This window comes from Danio aesculapii, chromosome 23, assembly GCF_903798145.1.
Source record: "Danio aesculapii chromosome 23, fDanAes4.1, whole genome shotgun sequence".
Lineage (NCBI taxonomy): Eukaryota > Metazoa > Chordata > Actinopteri > Cypriniformes > Danionidae > Danio > Danio aesculapii.
In genome coordinates this window covers 38,969,696-38,994,539 of record NC_079457.1, presented here as the reverse complement: position 1 = coordinate 38,994,539, position 24,844 = coordinate 38,969,696, and positions in this window count along the sequence as shown.

The window sequence follows — 24,844 nt, the reverse complement described above, 5'->3', positions numbered from 1 at the left end:
ATTGGATTCAAGTCAGGACTTTGACTAGGCCACTCCAAAGTCTTCATTTTGCTTTTCTTTAGCCATTCAGAAATGGACGTGCTTTAAACCATTGACCTACTGCACAACCCAAGTACGCTTCAGCTTGAGGTCACTAACAGATTGCTAGACATTTCTCTTTTACAGCAGAATTCACGGTATTGATGCAAAGCTGAATTTTATGAGTCACACAGTCCAGAAATAATTCTAGTTTAATGTTCATCAAAAAAACATGATTTAAAGACTTTTTTTTTCTTTTTTAAATTGAGAGAAAGTAACGCATTACATTTGGAAGACAAACACATACCTGTAAAAGCATACATTTACTGTGTGGTTCTATTTGTTGGTAATTAGCTGAAAAGACTGACAAGCTAAGTGACAAAGTCAAGATGAATCAAAGTAACAGTAACAGGCTGTAAATTGTACAGGATTAATCGAAACTTGGTTTTTCATCACAGTTCAGAATCACGTCTAATCGGCAGTAAATTTCACCCTTTACTGGCTATTTATCCCAGACTGACATTAACAACGCCATCACTCAAAGGTCAACTGGAGCTATAAGTTAGAGATATGTTACTGCTGAGCAGCTCTTTAAATCTGTCTTCCTCCACACGCACAGTCTGTAAGATAAGACAAAGTGCTGAAAACACACAGGCTGTTCGATACAGGCTTGTACCTCGGAGACGGACCTAATGTCTGGAACTTCAGAGGCGTTTCTGGGAAATCATGGTCTGTCCATTCAGCTGAGAGAGAGCGTCTTTACTACTGGAGCTGATTAATGGATGCTATTTTGAGAGCCCAAATGGTCATTTTGGGGGATTTATTATAGAGTTAAATCACTTCATGGTCAGTGAATAAAGAAATTATACATTTATGTACAGTTGAAGTCAGAATTATTAGCCCCCCGTTGAATTTTTTGTAATTTATTTTTTTTATATTTCCCAAATGATGTTTAACAGAGCAAGGAAATTTTCACAGTATGTCTGCTAATATTTTTTCTTCTGGAGAAAGACTTATTTGTTTTATTTCGGCAGGAATAAAAGCAGTTTTAATTTTTTTAAAAGCCATTTTAAGGTCAATATTATTAGCCCCTTTGAGCTATTTTTTTTTCAGATAGTCTACAGAATAAACCATCAGTATACAATAACTTGCCTAATTACCCTAACCTGCCTCGTTAACCTAATTAATCTAGTTAAGACTTTAAATGTCACTTTAAGCTGTATAGAAGTGTCTTGAGAAATATCTAATCAAATATTATTTATTGTCATTATGGTGAAGATAAAATAAATCAGTTATTAGAAATGAGTTATTAAAACTATTGTGTTTAGAAATGTGTTGAAAAAATCTCTCCGTTAAACAGAAATTGGTGAAAGAAATAAACAGGGGGGCTAATAATTTAGGGGGGCTAATAATTGTGACTTAAACTGCATCTATTTTTAAATAGTGCTTATGGCAATACAGCTTTATTATTATTATTTTTTTGCTAAACATTAGAATGTGTCCCGCTCTATTTATTTATTTTGACCACCATACATTTTTACCATGACTTACCAAGAAGACTACTACAGATCCACATTCATTCATTTATTTTATTTTTGGCTTAGTCCCTTTATTAATCTGGGGTTGCCACAGCGGAATGAACCGCCGACTTATCCAGCATATGTTTTACTCAGCAGATGCCCTTCCAGCTGCAACCTATCACTGGCAAACATCCATACACACTCATTCACACACATACACTACGGACAATTTAGCTTACCCAATTCACCTGTACCACATGTCTTTGGACTTGTGGGGGAAACCAGAGCACTCAGAGGAAACCCATGCAAATGTGGGGAGAACATGCAAACTCCAGCTGACCCAGCCGAGGCTTGAACCAGCGACCTTCTTGCTGTGAGGCGACAGCACTACCTACTGCGCCACCGCGTCGCCCCTTACAGACCCACATATAAAATGTTATTCAATGTAGCAATTTTTTACTGCATATACCAAAATGTACTATGTTTATCAAATCACCTTTGATACACAGCTATATGTGTTGTGTTTTGAGTAAGATGTTGTTTTATGTAACTATGTAACTACTTGTATTTAGTGTCCTTCAAATTTTAAATAGGTGTATTAGTAATTGGAGAGGATGGATGGATGGATGGATAGATGAACTGACACATTACAGTAATGAAGAGAGGAAGGAAGGATGGATGAATAGACTGACAGAGCAGGAACAGAACAGGAACCGAAAAGGAGAGGGATGAGAGGGATAGATGTTTATACAAACAGCTAAACTGGCAGATGACAGGAAGAAAGGAGGTATGAAATGGAGATAGATGGGCTGACATAAGGATTAATCTAATTGCCTTGTTTCTGTAAATGGCAGGATGGATGGATTGGCTGATGGACGGATGGATGGATGGATGGATTTTTTTGGTGGATTATGAGGACTTCTCATAAGCATAATGTATTTCACTGTAAAAAACATGCATTATGTTGCTTTACACTAACCCTACCTCTAAACCAAAATCTCACAGGAAACCTGTGACATATTTTGAATGTCAAAAGACATATCTGAGATAAGTATGAAAGGTTCAGAGGCGAAAAACCTCTAAATGCCATCTGAAATTTTCTGAAAATCTGAAAATGAGAATTTTCATCTACATGTTCAGTTACTTCACTTTAAATGCAATGAAAATAACTTAATTGTCACTACAAAAGTAAAATTACGGAGCCTACACACAGGAGTCTGAGAAAAATGCTAAACTCTTTGTATGCTTTTTTAAAAGCTTCAAATAATGAGGACACAGGGCATGTCAACACTGTACCCAGATCATACATATATTTAGCCTCGTAAACCATCCAATCCAACACACATTCACACACAAACTACAATTATGTTTTCCTACTATGAACATGACTATAAGTATATATGTAGATACAGTATCCCATACATATAAATCCCAATGTAGCATGTGTACAATGTTTAAACTTATTACTGAGAATGCAATGTATAGTTCATAATGACACATACAGCAATTATAGTTAGATCTAAAAATATAGCAGCAGCTGCTTTGTGTGAGGAACTGATAGCACTTTAAAATTAACTGGTGAAATATTCAGATTCTCACCATGTCAGGATGCTTTTGCAGCTTTTACTCTGACACGCAGAGCAGATCTTCTGTTGAACACACAGATGAGCGGATGATTCAGCTCTGGATTGCCCCTGAAAGCCTTTTTTTACTGTGTCAGAAAAACATCTGAAGTAAAAAAATAATAAAAGGAGTAAGAGAACCAAAAATGAAATACATTAGGAAAAAACACCTGAGGGATGAGAAAAGATGCAAATTTATGACTCATGTACTTTACAGAGAGGCTATTTGACTATTCTCTTTTGACATTTTGAATGTCTGAACAGAGCAGAATGAGAAGCAGACATAAATGATGGAGATAAATGAAACTACTGATAAAAAAAGAAAATAATTCTTTACATTTTAAAGATAATGCAAGCACTGCTGACAGCCAGCGACTTTAGGATAACAGTGAATGGTGGGCAATAAGCATTTAAGTGGACAAATAGAGGAGGAAAATATCAGTCATCTATATGTGGAAAACATACATTCAGCCAGAAGGTGGCGCTATGACTGTAACTTAATATTAGTACAATATGTTGATGTCTCCAGGACAGGAGTTATGTTTGTGGCAGAATTAACATGGCATGTTTTGAGTTATGGCTCATTTCCAGTACGCTTTTGATTTGGTGCAGTACAGTGCAAATTTACTTCTGTTTCCACTGTCAAAAGTACCAAAATAGCAAACCGTACCATATCACTTTTTAGGAACCCTTTTGCAAAGGGTATCTAGCATACCAGTACCAAAAGGGTGGAGCTAGACTCACTGCTGAATGCTGATTGATATACAGAGAATAGTAACGTGAAACAAGCTAAGGGAATGACAATAAGTCCCATTTTTAAATACAACAGCGAAGCACAACAGCGTAATACAATGACAGCGTGCATGCTCGAACAAATCCTGTCTATTCTTGGGTCAAACAGCCACAGGCAAAAAGCATGAACAGAATCTATGTCCTCTATTGTTGTTTATCTGTAAGCTCTTCAATGAAACTCAAGATCTTAGCAATATAAGCTTGGTTAAAAAAACCACCTGACTTCTCGATGGTTTGAAATTTAGACATTTTGTAGGCATTGGAACATTCCACATGCTTATCAGTTTTTATATACCTAAGTGAAATATAGCACAAGAGGCATTTTGCTGTAAGTGTATAGGTGGTGCAGGTGTAAACAGGGCTGTAGATGGAGTGGAAAAAAGATGTTTTCAAATGCATCAGGTTTAGTCTGATCTGTTACACAATAGACTCTTAAAAACATGAGGCTCTATTTTAAAGATCTAAGTGCATGGCCTAAAGGTGTACGACTGAGACACACTTAGGGCATGTCCAAATCCACTTTTGCTATTTTAAGGGTGGAAAAAACAGTAGGCGCACACAGTGCATGGTCTAAATATGTTGTTCTTATTCTCTTAATGAGATACGGTTGTGTTTTGGGTTCGACATGTCTCATCTGCCATTCCTTTTAATGTTGCCATAAAACAGAAGTTAAGATTAGAATGGAAGTCCTTTGTTCCATCTATCGTGACGTATATATCCACTTGAAACAGTCCTGAAATGAGAGAAAATGTAGGATGGTGCATGACTTTGTTCTTTGGGAACCATTTGGATTGTTGGAAGATGGGTGTTGCTGATGAAGGCAGAGCATTAACAAGACACGCACTGATAGCCCATTCCTAAAGGCATTCCATGTGACCCAGATGTGAAGTTGTTTCAAGGGGGGAGATGAAGGTTGTGATATGTGATTACAGATTCTGAGGGCAAATTAAGTTTTACAAAATAATGAAGTGCACCGATACATTGCTTATAACTAGGGCCAGACGGAATGTGCGTACACTTTTTGCTATTTCTGCACAGAATTTAGGTAAAAATCTGCAGATTTATGCTGAATGATTTTGGGAGTATCACAACTAAAACATTAATATATGAAATAAAAAGTAATACTTTTTTAACTTGTATTAAATGTTTACAATGCGAATCCAATTAGATCCACTGTATTTGGTAAACAAAGTCTATCAAATAATATCTCTACTAAAAGACTTACAAACTGTATTGTAAATAAATCATATCAATATTTTCATATAAGTCAATAATATTCCTGAAATTAGTTTAAAAACTGAATAAATATGAATTTACACACATTTACACATGTAAATAAACTGAATCAATAATTGGCTAAAAATCTGCAGAATTCTGCGCGTGCAGATTTCGTGTGGGCCTACCAATAACAAGCCCTATATATATAAAAATAAGAGTAAATATTGATTTTATTGCAACTTTAGGAGGTAATTGTGGTTGCACCATGGCACACATGACAGATTTTTTAAGCAGAAAAAGAAACACATCTCTAGCAAGGATCTGCTCGTGTGCAAGGTTTAAATATGAGAGCAGACCATTTACAGAATGAGTCAGATTCCACCAAAACACCCTGATGTGAAGAAGGCACGGTAGGAGATAGCCCTTTTTTATATTTGTGCAGACAATAATAATATTTTAAATGTTAAGTCTTTAATATTTCATATTTACAGATATTTCTCTGCTGCTGCACATCCCTGTGTGTGTAATAGGCAATGCGCATGTTTATTTTGGAACTGTATATCACTAACGCACTCTTTAAATAACAACAAAAAAAAAGAAAGTGTGCCATTGATTTTAGACCAGCTTTAAAGGGCACCTATGGTAAAAAATCTACTTTTCAAGCTGTTTGGACAGCCATTTGTGCATGTATGGTGTATAGACTGTCATATTGGGGTGATATAAACACACCCAGTGCTTTTTTTTAAATTTAACAACATAAAAAATGGAGGACCAATTGAAGCAGTTTTCAAACCGACCGCATTTTTACGTAGGAGTGCGGTCCCCCCGCCCACCAATATTGATTGACAGACGCGTCATCATATCCTCAGTTTGTTGATTCACGTCCGCCATTTTCACCGTGAGTTGAAGCGATATCACTAAAAGAACACCCTAGCTCTATTTTTAGATGCAAGGCTTATTGGGCTCAACACAAGAGCAGTATTCTCCACATTATCGCTCTAATCAGAATTATTGGTTGTTTCTTTAAGTAGGTTTGCAAACGTGTACTTCTCATTGAGTCTACCTTATACTTCAGCCGTTTGCATTTCTCGCGATCCCAGAAGCTCCCTGTGATCTTAACTAGCATGAGTTTTAGAATTCTAAACATAGGTTTCAATCAGGGTACACTCAAGTCGACGGCTGGGCGCCGCGGACCACTGCGGAAACCTATGTTTAGAATTCAAAAATGCGTGGCGCGACGATTCGGGACACTTCATGTATCTGCTGCGCCACAGAGAGTGTCTGGTGTGCCGTGTCGCGGCTTCGAGCGGTGCATCTGGTGCCTCAGTCAAAGTTAATTCAGTGTGCGTGGTTATTAGTTTCTGTGTACAAGCTCGGCACTTGAAACTAGCACACAGTTGGCTGTAAAACTGTACAAAGACACATATGATTTTGTACTCTCTGCTTGGTCTTTGTCCGAGTCGTACATGTACGACTGAATGCTCTACCTCTCACTCCAGCTTTTTCTCTGTCTGCCTGTCAGACTTTGTTGCAAACGCAGAGCGGGTGAGCTCATGGCCCCGCCCCCTTGTTACGTTGGCGGGAAGCCGAAACTAATGTACATGTGAAGCAACACACCCCTAAATCAGCGAACTGTGGACACACCCCCAACATGACACTTTTTAACACATTATAATGTATTGTGTTTTAAACTGAACCTAAACTGGCACACTCAGAAGAACCATACTATTAATATTAAATCATAAAAACGAGGTAAACTATGTGCCCTTTAAGTTTGTCCAAATTATACCTACGCTGGGCTCAAACTAACAACAACACTTGCATTGTATTTCGTGCCATGTATTATAGGGCCCATGATTTTCATTGGGCCTCCACCATTATCTGCTCTTCTGTTCATGAGCAGCAGGTGTGTCAACACAGATTAGCATATTCAACCGTCACAACAGCATGTGTAAATGAGTATTGTGTAAATAATGTCTTGTGATTGGAGGCTGGCACGGCGGAAGTCAAACACGAAGTGATTTACGTGCAAATAGGCTAAATTGACTAGGCATGACATCAGGCAGAGCACAGCGTGAACTCGCACAGTGGCTTCAGAAAGCCATCTAGAGTGTCTGGATGTTACAGACTGACAGGTGAAATGCCATGGATTAAAGCCAGGCTTCAGTTTCAATCAGAGTAGTGCAGACGGTAGCATCACGATCAGGCCAGTTATAGCAACAGACTGCTCTCTGATCAGCCAGAACACTATTAAATATTAAAAGCTCAGAGGGAAAGGCCAGAGACATAGACTGATCTTTACTCACACACCACTATCTTATTTTGATGTGTGCGTGTGTGATTTATTTTTAGGTATGGACTGTCTTAGTGGTTCAAGTATTTATAAGTGGACAAACATCATGATTACTGTTGTTGATAGAGTTAGTGTGTTGTGCTATACACAGTATATATTCTTCTGTGTAAATGCAATTGTATTCATCTATTGTTAGTGCATTGCAATACTATATTGAACTGACAGACATTAAAAGGAGGGAGCGAAAAGAGAGAGCAAGAAGAGCTCATATATTAATTGATGGATTACCACAGTCAAACTCTTTGTGGTTTTACATAAATGGAGAAATGTGCTTGTTCGTACACACATCAAACAAACCATTAGCAAATCTACAAAGCAAACATCAAAGTGGTACAGAGAGATTGTGGTTTTAGCAGTAATGCGAGCTTTCATCATCCCTGTTCATTTTTACAGCACATACAAATCCCCAAACAAGCAATTCTGTGGCTTTGTGATGGGGTTTAATGTGTGACTGATGCAGGAATCTTGAGTACATTAGCACATCTAATGAAAACTCACGTAAGATACATAAAAGACTACTGGCCTTTTACACTTTAAAAGCCATCTAATGCAACTGTTTATTTTTGTTGGTCTTTACTTCCATGTTTGGGCTTTCTGAATTGTTTTGCTATGGGTTTTTTCTTTGCTCTGCTGTTTTATTTTGGATCAAAACTTTTTCTGCACCCTTGTTTCATTGTAATAATAAAACTTTGCTGTTTTTGTGGTGCTGTTTGTTTTCAAGTGCTTGGTTCTCTCTTAGATTTAGTTTTAAAGTGCTTTGTTGTGGTAGATGTCTTCTTTTGGTATTTGATCTTATTTTGTTGTTTATTTATTTATTATTTTTAGGAAATAGGAATGGGAATAGGAAATCTTTTTGCAATGGTTTTGACTTATTGAAACCCAGTTGGATGTTTCCCAGTACTGGGTTGCAGCTTGAAGGGCATCCGCTGCATAAAAAATATGCTGGATAAGTTGGTGTTCATTCCACTTTGGCGTCCTCTGGAATAGAGATTAAGCCGAAGGAAAATTAATGAATGAATAAATGTTTCAGACTTGTATACAGATTTCCTAAGGTAAATTTAAGTGTTTGTGAATCATTTTGGTAATGCATGCATGCATCTGGGTACAGTATGATTAAAAAATTGTACAACTTTCACTTTATTACACTTTATGAAACTGTTGCTATCAATGAAGGATAAGGGAGCTCTCAGTTGTCCTCTAAAATGTCTTAATTTGTGTTTCAAAGATAAAGATCTCTAGGAATTATTATGAGTAATTAATGAAAGAATTTTCATGTTTTGGGTAAACTAACCCTTTAATGATGATTGTTTTTTATTATGTTATAGCTGATGAGTGCAATTTAAAGGTTAATGCTAAATTACATCAATAATTCTTACCAACAATTATTAAATGCAAATTAGATTACATCACATTTGCAGAAGAAACCAAATTGTTTTACCTTGTTTTTACATCACTTTGAGCTGTTAAAGCTGTTAAACAATGGTTTACCACACTATTACGGGAGTGTTCCACATGACAAGTGCAATGTATTTGTTAAAAATCTGCACTATGGTAAAAGTCTTTTGAGGTCATAACTATTACATCCCCAGCTTGTTCCTGCTCACCCAATCAGCGTTCTCCCTCACAAACCACCGCCATCCAATCCCGTAAACTCTCACCAGCCTTCTAATGACTTGCACCTGTTCCCCATCACCAAAGAACACAATAAAGACCCATCTTATCCTCTCAGTCTTCAGCCAGTATTGAAGTTAGATGGTTGTCTTCACCTTTGCTCCTTCGTCTTCTCTCCTTCATATGAGTCTTTGAGTCCTTCATACTGATCAAGGGAAGTGATTATTCTTATCTGATGTTTACTAGAAGATCTGCTATCACGCTGATGAACTGTGTGCTTATATACTCTAGGGATGGTGAAATGAAGCTTTTTGAACCAGTGAAGCGCTCGACTCAATTGTATCGGAAAAAGTACTTGCATTTATCATATTACAACTAGTCCCGTTCCAAGCGGGGATCGAACCAGCAACTCCTGCATGGGAGGCGAATGCTCTAAGGAGGAGGCTATGTGAGTAATGCTTTCGGGTTGCACTCGCCAGCTGGCCTCTGTTTAACACTATACTACGATATCCAGTGGTTTTCTTTAAAGATAGTTGTAAAAATACGCTAATGCACTTTAGTATGCTTCAAAACCTTTTTACTATAAATTACTATTGTATTTTGGTTTACTGTCGTATGGGACTGGTGCAGTGCGTTGAAACATTAGAAATGTATGTAATCGACGCCACTTTACTAACCCATGGGGGTGTTTAAACCTTTGAATCAACATTTGAAGCAGTCACATGGATATAGGTGAAAATGAAGCTTCGGACGTCACTGATCATGTGATGCCAAAACGAATAAAGCTCCGGTACACTGCTTCACTGCAAGATGTATCTTTTTTTGATACATGCTTTGAAGCCTCTGCGCACAACGTCACATCACTAGTATACTTCTCAACGGATGATCATTGCATGCTTACTGATCCTTCTCATCGATCTAAAGGAATGCCTACTCTTGGGTAGTGTTACTAGATGAACTGTGTGTCCTTATACTCGCCTGCTGTGTCTACTGAGAGCGAACATCAAGTGAGATCGATAACATCTACTGTTAACACTTCCATTGCTGTGAATGAAGATCACAACATTTATCAACGCTTTGCATTAGCTTTGTGATTAGTGACTTTGTTCTGAATAAAACTTGCGAAAAGAGAACCATCTCTGTCTACCAGCGTGACAATTACATAACAGTTTTCTTTATCTACAGTCTAAACCGCCTGTCTAATCATATTTTGTGTGAATCGGACAAAGTGGTTGGTGTTTTACGTATAATCTGTAGTGAAATTGGTTCCACTTTACGATAACAGTACATGAATATTTCTGTGTTAATATGTAAACCAAACATGACTTCATTATGAACTAATGATGAGTTAATGCATGCGCTAATCATAGTTAATTACTACGCTAATTAGTTTGCTGTGGTCAAAGTTAGTTTGACCAAAGTTAGCATGAGTTCATGTGTAAATAACGGCTACCGTAAGTCCTTATTAGTACATGCTTGTTTGTTGATTAATGTATTAATGACCACATTAGTTTACGCTCCATTTAACCATCATGAACTCATGGTATGTTAATGTATAAGTATATCATGACTTTACTTGAAGGGGGCACATCATCATTAACCCATTCTTAACTACTCGTGAACTCCTTATGCATGTCCGTCTAGTGTTTTTACACTCAATAACAATAGAAACATGTTCTGTCAACATCAACAGTTTAAACACAGGAGTTCATAAGTAGTTAAGGATGAGTTAATGGTTATGTCATGACATAATTATACATTAACAGCTCATAAGTTTATGATGGCTAAATTTAGCTTAAACTTAAATGCTAATTAATACATTAATTAACATCATGTACTAACAAGTAATTAAGATAGCCGTCTTTCACATGTGAACTTTTGTGACTCATGTTGCATTTAAAGTTAGTTTATGATTAGCGCATGCTTTAACATCTCATTAATTCATAATAAAGTAATGTTTAGTTTACATATCAATACATGATTATATTGTAACGCGTAGAAATGCTAATCACATATTTCCAGTGACAGTGAATTGTTGTTGTTTTTGTTATCATTTTATTCGGCCCTTTTCAGCATCCTCAAAACCATTTCAAATGATCTCATAAAAAGTTGTTCCATAAGGTGTATAACAGCATATCACTGAGAGGACACTTTTAAAAGGGACAACACTGTACCTTATCTGCCCCGAAAAGGTTTATGTAAGTACCTGCAGAACTTGTTTCCGCCCTAGTCTGTTAATGTGCAGTGCCATCCTAAATCTGCAGGGCACCATCTTTACTTCCAGCCTTTCAGAAAACATTGTGTCCTGCCCTGTGTGTGCTGAGCTCTGATCTCAACTGCCTCACCCCGGCCACAGACAACAGAGCTGCTGTGCTCGCTTATATAACAGAGCGTGTGGCAAAATCATGTCTATTCAGCAGCAGAAAGCTTCAGTATGTCCTTGATGCCCCTCAAAAAATCACTCACAGCTGGGCTTAGACCGAAACAAACACGCTGCTCTCTCTGTTTTCATGTCCACTTGAGGAGAAGTTCAGATTGTGAATCTCCACAAACAAGCTACTAGTGGTTGGAAGACACCCAAGAACTGTCTTTCATTATGAATTGTTTGTGAAGGCATTTGTATTTATAGCCGCTCCAGGTCTAAGGGACAGTTGTGTGGATCCTGCATTCTTAGAAAGATGGATGATTTTGGTGTCAGCAGTGGACACCGAGTTTACATATCTAGGGCAGGAACGAGGGAGGATTCCTTAAATGGAAACATGCTGAGGTAAACTTCTCCTCTACTATTGTGCAAAGATAAAATAAAGAGTGTCTCTGTGGCAGGCAGGGCTTGTGAAAGGAATTAAAATACAGAGTGTCCCAGTGGCTGGTCAGTGTCATTCAACAGAATCCAAAGAGAAGACATCATAGATGCTGCACAAAATAACAACAATAACATATCTTAAGGCATATTCAATATCAATGTGTTAAAGTGTAAGTTCACCCAAACTTTCTGTCATTAATAACTCACGCGCATGTTACGCCAATCCTTTAAGCCTTTCATTCATCCTCAGAACACAAATAAAGATATTTTAGATGAAATCCGAGAGCTCTCTCATCCTCCATTGAAAGCAATGGTGCTGAGACGTCCAGAAATGGAACCAAAAACATTTTCAAAACATCCCATGTGATTTCAGTGGTTCAACTGTAATAATACAAAGCTCCAAGAACACTTTTGTGCACCAAAAAAACTGTATGAATAACTTTGTTCACCAATCCAAAAGGTAAGTAATGAAGGTGAGAAATTAATAACATAATTTAAATTTCTGGGTGAACTTACCCTTTAACATCGACACATGTTGGTGGGTGTTTGATTGAGGCTTAATACAGGTCATTACTGAATGGTACTGATGGTAATGTAGGAGTAGTTTACCTCATAGTCGCTATAATTAAAGCAGCAGGATTAATTAGGTTGCAGTGGTGGTTAATTACCAATATAAATTCCACGTTCGGTTAGAAATCTTATAATATGCACACACTTATTTTTCATTCAGTCAAAGCATTTTTCCTGTCCTGTTGTTTTGCTAGTCAAGTATTGACTTATATCATACCTACAGACCATAACCATACCTATAGAACACATTATAGACATGATTACTTTTTTGTAGCTTATTCCTGTCAGGGCTCTGCCACTTCGGTCATGTTTATTCTTGTATTGGTGTCTGTGCCATGTGATCTCGTCTATAGTCTAGTCCCTGCCATCTTGTTATCCCATTATTAGTTTATTCTGTTGACCTGTTTTTCTTCTTGATTTGTTCTTATAGCTCCCTCATGTCTGTTGTCCTATGGCAGTTCCTATCATTGTTTCCTTGTGTGGTTCTGCCTGCTCTCCAGTCTTGGGTTACCCTGCCTTCTCAGCCCAGTCTAGTTTTGTGTTTAAGTTTAAAGTTTTGCCCCTCTGGTTGTTTTATGATGCCTTTTTATTAAATGTTTTGACTAATATACCCAGAATTTAGTACTGCACTTGGGTCCTCGCTCCTTTTCTATCCACAACCTTGACAATTCCTATATTACTTTTGAAGCCCCCACTATGAAATTTTAAGGCCCCTATATGTAAGCAAAATTAACTAAAACATAAAATGTTTTATGTGCAGAAATGAATTACTAAGATTTGTACATCCCGAGTTCAGTTTCAACTCGCAGACCGTTCCCAATCTCCTATAAATATTTATATATATTATTTTTTTAGAGGTTTTTACCATATTTTAGATCAGGACAGTGGAAATTACAGAGAGAAAATCATTGGAAACAGAGAGAGGGGAAGGATTGGCCAAGGACCTTAAACCTGAAATGGAATTCTCATCAATGTGAGCACCTCAGTGCTATATGTTGGTGCACTTAACCACTAGGCTATTTGTGCTAACTATATCATTGATTTGAATAAACCAGTCTGGATTACAGTTTGTATTACTTTAGATCACTGATGATTCGCAGAACCCAGTCTCAGATCCACCAATGTAAAAAGAATATAGAGTGAACATGATATTTGGGAACTCATTTCTAAATGAAAATTGTTCCAAACTAATTTTTCTATTGTATATATTTGTGCTAAAATTTACTCACCTTTCACCTGTTATTTCAAGAATTCTGGTTGATATAATGTAATGTTTATTTATTGTGTTTGGCCCTTGTGGTGGTTTCTGTTGCATTTAATTAAATTTTTTGATTAATAAGCCCATCATTTAGCATTGCACTTGAGTCCTCACTCTTTTCCCGTTCACAACTGTGACAAGTCCTATATTACTTGTAACCCCCCCCCCCCATTCTATTGCATTGTGTTTAAGGTCCCTAATGCGCAGTTGTGTAAGCACAATGAACTAAAACATAAAAAGGTTTCAGTTTTTAGACATAAGTTTCACGTAATGTACCTTTTTCATCTATTTAATGAATTTGACTTGTGCTTTATTTCAATTAAATAAAATTTGATTTATATATTTTTTAAAAGTTACGTTAATTAATTGATTAATGTTTCAATGAATTCAATGTTAGTGCTTTTTTGGTAAATTATTATTAATTTAGTCTGCACAATAGCCTCATGGGCAGTTTGCTGATATGCATTATTACGATTTGTGCATCCCAAATTCAAGTCCCAACCTTTCCTGATCCCCTATATACAGTTGAAGTCAGAATTATTAGCCCCCTGTGCATTTTTTCCTCAATTTCTGTTTAACGAAGAGAACATAAACAACATAGTTTTAATAACTCATTTCTAATAACTGATTTATCTTATGTTTGCCATGATGACAGTAAATAATATTTTACTAGATACGCTTCAAGACACTAGTGTTCAGCTTAAAGGGCAATTTATAGGTTGAACTAGGTTAATTAGATTAACTAAGCAAGCTAGGGTAATTGGGCAAGTTATTGTATAACGATAGTTTGTTCTGTAGACTATCGAGAAAAATATAGCATAAAGGGGCTAATAATTTTGACCTTAAAATTATTTTAAAAAATATTAAAAACTGCTTTTTTTTCTAGCCGAAATAAAACAAATAAGACTTTGTCCAGAAGAAAAAAATATTATCAGACATACTATGAAAATTTCCTTGCTCTGTTAAACATAATTTGGGAAAGATTTTAAAAAGAATTAAAAAATTCAAAATTCATATATTTCTGACTTCAACAGTTTATGCACTTAATCACTAGACTATATCATTTATTTGAATAAGCTAGTCCATTTGGATTGCTTCAGATCACTGCTGATTCGCAGAACTCCTTCTCAGATCTCATTCATTCATTTTCTTTTCAGATTAGTCCCTTTATTAAAGAGCCCATATTATGGGTTTTTGAAAATGCCCTTCCATGTAGTGTGTAACATAGCTCTAAGTGAAGTGAAATATCCAGCGAAGGCTTAAATCTGTAAGTGTACAGTGTTTAAAACTATTGATTCATCTATAAAAGAGTCGACTCATAGTGCTTCAAACGAGTCGTCTTGATAACGAGTCATTAGGTGTTTCGCGATGACGCAGCTACGAAACACAGGTAGTTGGGCGCGCAAACCCGGGAGATTTGAAACCTGCGGCCCCGCCCACTAACAGAAAAAAAAGTCTCACACACACACAGAGACACACACAGACACCGGTCGAATGAAGTCACGCTGTGCAGATGGATATTATGGACAGTCTAATCAAAGATGAAACATCAGCAATATAGCCCAGCCTTGAGCAGTTCTGAGTGCTTCTGAAAACTATATGCTTTCAAAGAAGACTTCTTCAGTTTGTTAAAGGAAGGATCAGTATAGACTGTCTGAACATGGATCAGTGCATCATGGATCAGTTTCTACCCCCATTTCACAAGTGTAAGTAAGTGCGATTAAAATTATTGCCTTGTTTACTCTAGCTTGCAAATTCTGTATTTAGTTGTGTTTTGTTACTTGTAACTGCGTGTACTGTATCAGGTTAACTCTTTATATTCTCATATCGCGTGTAAAGCCACGTTGAAAACGCGACGCGTGCCGCTTTGATTACGGATCGTCAGCTGTTTACACACATGCAACGGTCAAGTTTCAAAATATTTCAGCTCAATATTATTGTCTCCTCGTGTGTGTAACGCACGGGTATTCGCGGATATAACTGAGCGCCGCTCCTCTATGGACGCGCCGGCCCTGTGTGTGTGTGTGTGTGTGTGTCTGTGTCTGTGTCTCCTCGTGTGTGTAACGCACGGGTATTCACGGATATAACTGAGCGCCGCTCCTCTATGGACGCGCCGGCCCTGTGTGTGTGTGTGTCTGTGTCTCCTCGTGTGTGTAACGCACGGGTATTCGCGGATATAACTGAGCGCCGCTCCTCTATGGACGCGCCGGCCCTCTGTGTGTGTATGTGTCTCCTCGTGTGTGTAACGCGCGGATATAACTGAGCGCCGCGCCCTCTCTATTCAGCCGGTCCTCTATGGACGCGCAGGCCCTGTGTGTGCGTGTGTGTGTGCGTGTGCGTGCGTGTGCGTGTGTGTGTGTGTGTGTGTGTGTGTGTGTGTGTGTGTGTGTGTGTGTGTGTGTGTGTGTGTGTGTGTGTGTGTGTGTGTGAAAAGAGCAAGAAGACTGTGACCTCCTCGCCAGTTCTTGGACTTTTTGCTCAATAAAATAGTTAGTCGTCAGTATTTTCTAGTCCATCGTCTGTGTTTACATTCACCCACTGGCAGCCAAAATCCACTATGAAGCTTGTATGCACTGTGACTACTTTTATATTGTAGATTAGCAGCTGGGCATTTCACTCTGCCTCGTGCTGAAGCCTTGTCCGTGTCGACCAATCGCAGCAGGCTGTCATCGGTCCAATCAGCGCAGATTAGCTTCGCGCTGAGGAGGGGTTTGGGAACAAATGAATCGCTGAACGATTCATATGGGAGTCGCTGGGGTAATTAGGTAAAAATAAATGCAGATTATAAGACCATCAAAGTGTTTTTTGACCTTGCATGCATATTAGACTGTTGTTGGAGACCCTTACAACCTAAATATGACCCTATTTCATGTATAATATGGGCTCTTTAATCATGGATCGCCACAGCGGAATGAACCTCCAACTTATCCAGCATATGTTTTACGCAGCTACAACCCATCACTGGGAAACACCCATACACTGTTATTCACACACATACACTACAGACAATTTAGATTACCCAATTCACCTATAGCGCACATCTTCAGACTTTGGGGGAAACCGGAGCACCTGGAGAACATGCAAACTCCACACAGAAATGCCAACTGACCCAGCCAAGGCTCGAACCAGCGACCTTCTCGCCACCGCACCGCCCACTCTCAGATCTACCAATGTAAAAAAAAAAAAAGCGAGAATATAGAGGGAACATGATATTTGGGAACTTTACAAATAATTTCTTAATGAAATTTGTTCCTAATTGTATTATATTCATAGTGTATTATATTTGTGATGACATTTCTGTCCTTGCATTTGCATTTCTTTCCTACCATGAAAGTCAATGGGTACCATCAACCATCATTTTTCAAAATATCTTCTTTTGTGTTCAGCAGAAGAGATAAACTCTTAAAGGTTTAAAACCACGCAAGGGAAAGTAAATGGTGAAGAAATGTAATTTTTTTAGGTGAACTTTCCCTTTGTGAAGTTTAGTTATAAACAAGTTTCGAGAGGATCACGTGCTTATGATTGCTAGCGGCTGGATCCGCATTATCCAATTCTCAAGGCACCAATCAGACGACTCCTAAGCTACTACAAATACCCTGGGTTACGTACCACCGCTATCTTCGTTTTGAAGAATCCCCCCATCCACCCCTACTCCTCCTTCTTCCTAGATGGGTGACACGGTGGCCCAGTGCTTAGCACTGTTGCCTCACAGCAAGAATGTCTCTGGTTCTAGGCTTTACCAAACCAGCAGACATTTCTGTGCGGAGTTTGCATTTTCTCCCCGTGCTCACGTGGGTTTCCCCCGGGTTTCCCGGTTTCCTCTCACCGTCCAAAAAACATGCAACATAAGTTAATTGACTAATCCAAACCGGCACTATAGACATGCTCCTAGTAAATGGTTATCTCTCAAGAGCAATCACTGGCTGTTCACTGGTTATTACAGCGGGGGAGTTCTCGAGATCTACCTGAGCTCAAACTCCCTTCTCGCCTTGCAACGGGAGGGAGCCCCGGGCTCGAGGATCTTGTGAGCTCAGGGCTCTCTCCCGGGACAGCATGCCAAACAAGCTTATAATTAATCATCAGCTAAGTGTGAACTCTTGAAAAGGCACTTATCTTAGATCCCTCCCTATAGTGTACATGAGGTTTAAATAGCTCTGGGCTGACACCGAATGTGTTTTTTGGACTTTCCCATTGTTCAAAACACCTTTCAACATCACCGCCTGTTAAGACCCACAGCACCCTGAATGCTTCACAGTCGACAGTCAGTGCTGTCTGAGAAAGAAGAGAGAGGCGAGATAGCGAGCGAGGCTAAAACCTTCAGCTGTGTTTTTGCTGACCTTGCACTGCATCCCTCCAGGGAAGCAGACTAGACTAAAGGGAACACAAAAGAGCAGAAAGAGGCAGGAGAAGACAGCTTGACGGCCCTGTAAGGCTCATGAAACTCATTGTGTCCATAATTAACCCTTCAGCAACCCCTAAAAAACCCAGATCCACAAGCAGGACGGTGAGACAATAATTCATCTCATGACAAGCTGCTTTAAACTGCGAGTCTGACGCACGTTTTTATTGGCATTCCCAATGCAAGACGAGTTTCAAGCAGATCGAAACAACAAATGACAGCAATAATAATACTAATTAGGTGACATGCTGAAAATGACAGACTGTGATCCGCCTCCTCCCCTCAACAACAGCATCTGAACGGCACACAAACAGTGTGACGAGTGAGTTGAATAGGAAAGAGCGAGTCGCAGCCGTCTGGATGAGATTGTTTGCACAGCCATATGGCTCAGTTGACGGATCCAGACTGTTGTGATAAACAGAGCGCTTGGGAGGTTTTAAAAAGCCTGCATTCAGATACAATGCGTGACGCGGCTTCACAAACATGATGTAGGTGGATGTCAGATAGTTGAAGGTGTTGATCTACCAGGGTTGGATTCGATCAAGTTGTACATCTCCATCAGACGGGCTGACGTTAGTAATGCTCTCATCTCTGAGTGTTGCCTGTGGCCATTGCGTGGCTCATCCGTACAGTCAGAGCTGACAGGTTTTGCCAAACACACTCGTGAGCACTGAGTTGATGGAGGATGAAATTACATCAGTGTTTATTAAGCTTTATGATTCTCCTCAAGCTATAAGGAGTGAATGTCACTCCGGTATAAATGGCACGGAGGCAGATCATGGAAGAGGTGACATATGATTGATTGGTGTGTGTTTTAGAAGGAGACTTGCTTATTAGTGGAGTTTGACTAGCACACAAATATGCTGTGGTGTTGGAAGCGAGAACATTTCAATATTGCCCTATTCATCATGAGCCAGGGTAATTATATGTCTCAAATTATGTGTCTCTAAAGAACTGTTAAGTTGGTAGTTGTGGGCATGCACCAAAAAATAAATAAATAATCATTCATTCATTCGTTCATTCATTTTCTTTTTGGCCTAGTCCCTTTATTAATCAAGGGTTTCCACATATAGCGGAATGAACCGCCAACTTACGCAGCATATGTATTACACAGAAGATGCCCTTCCAGCACACAACCCATCACTGGGAAACATCCATATACTCCTGCATTCATACACATACACTACCGACAATTTCACTTACCCAATTCACCTATACCACGTCTTTGGACTTGTGGGGGAAACTGGAGCACCTGGAGGAAACCCACGCGAACGCGGGGAGAACATGCAATCTCCACACAGAAATGCCAACTGACCTAGCTGGGGCTCGGTCCAGAGACCTTCTTGCTGTGAGGCGGTCATGCTACCCACTGTGCCATCGTGACGCCTAAATAAATATATATAATATATATTGACATACTAATTGTGAATTTTACTATATGTTGTGCCTTAGTATGGAATGTTACGCGTTACTCCGATGACATTAAATGAATTCAAATAATATTTAGCTGAAAATATTTTATTTTGAGTACGATCCTAATATTACTGTTTTCCACAAGCTTTTAAATTAAATTAAAAATACTTTTTACCACTTTAGGTTACAATGTATATGTTGAAACAGCCAACAACAGAGGAAAAATGCTGTATACTTAAAAAAATTACTGCAAGTCAGGGTGCAGCAACAAACAAAACCAAATGAACATGACAACAAATTACAATAGATGCACATGCACATAGATACTGCACTAACTATTATAAAACACCTGGCCAATGTATGACCACATACAAATGTGATATTGATTAACAGTCATTCAAATAACTTTACAGAAGCCTCTCTACTTGATGGTTGGTCTCGTGTGTATGCCATGTTTGTAGTTTGTTTACACCTTTTACCCGAGTTTGAAGTTCTAATCAAATTCACGGGTAAAGTCTAAATAGGATACATGGCCGGCTGGAAGTGTGGTATGCACAGCAATATAGCAGCATTTTTTTATGACAATGTATAACAATAATTAATATTTTTACGCTACTCTGACGGTTGGTTTAGGGTTAGGGTAGGGGTAGATGTTAAAATGACATTTTATTGGGTATTTTAATAGATAACATAAATAATACTCAGTACAACTACTGTTTTTACATTACTACGGCGGTTGGGTTCATGGTTAGGGTGGGGGTAAATGTTAAAAATAATTTTTTATGGGTAATTTAATAGATAACATAAATAATACTCAGTACAGCTGCCGTTTTTTACACTACTGTGACGGTTGGGTTTAGGGTTGGGGTGGGGGGACGTTAAAAAATAATTTTTTTATGGGTAATTTAATAGATAACATAAATAATACTCAGTACAACTACTGTTTTTACGTTACTGTGATGGTTGGGTTCATGGTTAGGGTGGGGGTAGACGTTAAAAATACAATTTATTGGGTAATTTAATAGATAACATAAATAATACTCAGTACAACTACTGTTTTTACATTACTGCGGCGGTTGGGTTTAGGGTTAGGGTAGGGGTAAATGTTAAAAAACTATTTTTTTATAGGTAATTTAATAGATAACAAATAATACTCAGTACAACAACTGTTTTCACGTTACTGTGATGGTTGGGTTTAGGGTTGGGGTGGGGTTAGAGGTTAAAACTACAATTTATTGGGTAATTTAATAGATAACATAAATAATACTCAGTACAACTACTGTTTTTACATTACTGCGGCGGTTGGGTTTAGGGTTGGGGTGAGGGTAGACGTTAAAACCTTATCTGATCTAGCAACAACCAAATTAACGTCCTACGTGCCATGTATTGTGGGCAATATTAGCGGCTAGAATATGAACGCTTCTACACTTCGAAGTTTTACTAAAAATAAACCATCCGGGAACATTTGGCATGCCCTTTTCAACATACTATGGTTTAGGACATACTAATTCTATTTTTCAAATGCTATTCAGGATGGATAGTATGCGAATTTGGACGCTTAATGTCTCTTCTAATTTATTCTAAGTTATAAAGTAAGTTTTATATTTCACTATTTTATTCCTTTTGTAATTTCGTATTACAAAAAGGTATTCGTTTCTGTAGCTTATTGTGACAAAACATTCTGCCTGTTCAAAATAAACAAACAAAACAGCCATCACTGGAAATTTTGTACTGTAACTTGTTGTACCGAATTGATGTACCGGTATCGAACCTTGACTTCTGTGTCTACACACCTATTGGCTAAATTATGTGTCATATCTCAATGAGTATATGTAATCAAAATATTTTACAAAACATTTTAACATTTTGAAGAGAGAAAAAGTGCAAAAATATATATGTATAATGTTAAATTTGCTCAAGATTTCCTGCAGTCAGTCTGATGATGTCCCCTGAGCTCTGCGGCTCTTCCTCTGTTTTTTCAGCCGGTGTTCTGCTTTACCGTCTTGCTCTTTTTCTGTACTGCTGGGCTCAGCAGGGATGGAGGAGCTCGCAGCACAAACGTGCCCTGGTTTCCACGGCAACAGCCTGGCATTCTCTAGACAGGCAGGGCAGGAGATCTGATGCATTCGTGAGCAAAGAAGAGAGAGAGATACCGAGACAAAGATTTACATTGTTTCTGGCCAAAACAGAATTCCCATCACCTCCAGAATAATAAAACATCCAGAGAAAAGCACAAAGCCTCTCTTACGCTCTAGCTGAGAGTCTGCGTTCATAAGAGCCATATAAGGACACACGGCTCGTCTAACTGTAATCCATCACCAGCCCTGCCTTTTGTTTGACTGAGATAAATGCTGTAGTTTCTAAGAGACTCAAATGTGATATCAAGGATTACCCATAACACAGTATCTGCGCCGTGGGCACTGCTGCCAGTGTGAATGTGTTTAATGCAGACACACTGGGGGAGCCAATGAAGGAAAGATTGATCTGACCTGTGAAAAATGCTCTCTGCTTCATGCAGGAGGAGAGAAAGAGAGACCGAGCGAGGAAATGGAAACGTAGCATCTGTTATCAAGTAATTTTTCACAGTGTCAGGCCGTAATTTTAAACATCGCTACTTTATCCAATTGGCTACTATTAAAAGCTTAATTTCCCTCTTGAAACAAACACAATACAATACAAAAAAGGCAATCATTCAAAGAAGTTGATCTTCAGAGCTGCAGCTCCCTCTATATGTGGCGAAGAGTATCACAGATCTTCCTTTGTGCTTGTTATTGTTCTTCGGAAACAGCTGTAAAGGTTTTAAAGATGAAGATGAGGATAGAGATAGAGAGTTACCCACTAGTCTGCTTGAGCGTAGATGGGAAGCCATTACCTCAGGACTCACATCTGTGCTGCAGACACTCACACAATTAGCTAATTGCTCAGAAATCCTAATTTTTTTGTATCTGATGGTGGCACATAAACCCCTTCAGCTGCAGAATAAATCACAGTCTCAAGATGAAAAAGGCAATTTAAGGAATACAGAGAGAGAGAGAGAGAGAGAGAGAGAGAGAGAGAGAGAGAGAGAGAGAGAGAGAGAGAGAGAGAGAGAGAGAGAGAGAGAGAGAGAGAGAGAGAGAGACATCGGGGATAAGAGTTGTTGGTATGTACAGTGCATTCGGAAAGTATTATAGTGCTTCACTTTTTCCACATTTTGTTGTTACAGCTTTATTTCAAAACGGATTAAATTTTTTTATGTCCTCCAAATTCTACACACAATACCCCATAATGACAATGTGAAAAAGATTTTTTGAAATTGTTGCAAATTTATTTAAAAAAAAAAACTGAAAATCACATGTACATAAGTATTCACAGCCTTTGATCAATACAAGCTTGGCACACCTGTCTTTGGGAATTTTGCCCATTCCTCTTTGCAGTACCTCTCTGGCTCTATCAGGTTGGATGGGACGGTGTACAGCCATTTTCAGATCTCTCCAGAGATGTTCAATAGGATTTAAGTCTGGGCTCTGGCTGGGCCATTTAAGGACATTCACCAAGTTGTTGTGAAGCCACTCCATTTATATTTTGGCGGTGTGCTTTGGGTCATTCTCCTGCTGGAAGATGAACCAACGCCCCAGTCTGAGGTCAGGAGAACTCTGAAGCAAGTTTTCATTCAGGATGTCTCTGTACATTGCTGCATTCATCTTTCCCTTTATCCTGACCGGTCTTCCAGTTCCTGCTGCTGAAAAACATCCCCACAGTATGATGCTGCCACCACCATACTTCACTGTAGGGATGGTATTAGCCTGGTAATAAGCGGTGCCTGGTTTTCTCCAAATATAACGCCTGGCATTCACGCCAAAGAGTTAAATTTTAGTCTCAACAGACCAAAAGTTATTTTGTTTCTTATGGTCTGAGAGTCCTTCAAATGCATTTTGGCAATTTCTAGGTGGTGAGTGTTTTCCATCTGGCCACTCTACCATACAGGCCTGATTGGTGGATTGCTGCACAGATGGTTGTCCTTCTGTAAGGTTCTCCTCTCTCCACAGAAGAACACTGGAGCTCAGACAGAGTGACCATTGGGTTATTAATCACCTCCCTGACTAAGGCCCTTCTCCCCCGATCACTCAGCTTGATGGCTGGCCAGCTATAGGAAGAGTGCTGGTGTTTCCAAACATCTTCCACTTACAGATGATGGAGATCACTGTGCTCATTGGAACTTTCAGAGCAGCAGAAATTTTTCTGTAACCCTCCCCAGCTTTGTGCCTTGAGTCAATCCTGTCTCAGAGGTCTACAGACAATTCCTTTGTCTTCATGCTTGGTTTGTGCTTTGACATGGACTGTCAACCCTGAGACCTTATATAGACAGGTGTATGCCTTTTCAAATCATGTTCAATTTACTGAATTTTCCACAGGTGAACTCCAAATAAGCTGCTGAAACATCTCAAGAATGATCAGTGAAAACAGAATGTACCTGAGCTCCATTTAGAGCCTTTGCTGTGAATACTTATGTACATGTGATTTTCAGCTTTTTTATTTTTAATAAATTTGCAACCATTTCAAAAAATCTTTTTTCACATTGTCATTATGGGGTATTGTGTGTAGAACATTGAGGAAATAAATGAATTTAATCCATTTTGGAATAAGGCTGTAACATAAAAAATGTGGAAAAAGTGAAACGCTATGAATACTTTCCGGATGCAGTATAAATGAACTTGAACTCATCTACATGAAATTATAAAATTGGGTTGTTAAGACTTTTATTTTTTAAAGCCGGTTAGATTAAGTGAAGCTAAAATTCTTCCGCAATCACCTGAACCCATCAACACAGTTGAGAAGATCATCAGTGGCCCTCTTCTTGCTCCAGCAAAGCTACCAGTATTGTGAAAGACTCCGCCAATCCCTTCCAGCTCTTGTCATGAGGAAGATGGTTCCAGAGTATTTTTGTGCTTTATATATGGTCCATGTAATCAGTCTTTGAGCAGCTCCCAGCAGTGTGTATGTGTAATCACAGAAGAACCAGAACAGGTGTGAGTGTGTGGTGCAGGACAGGATTTGTAGTTCCTTTAGTAGCAGATTTGTAGTTTTTCAGTGATCTGAATGGACTAGATCACTGGTGATTGTGACACCACCACACCACAGGAAAACCTCAAACCATTATGAGTGTGCCTCACACAGGTGAGTGGGCTTGATAAACCACCTGTAGAAAAAGCACTCCTTCATCTCTCTGACACTTTAACTGTTACTTGCACCACTTTTGCACATTTGCACCAGACATTTTCTTACAA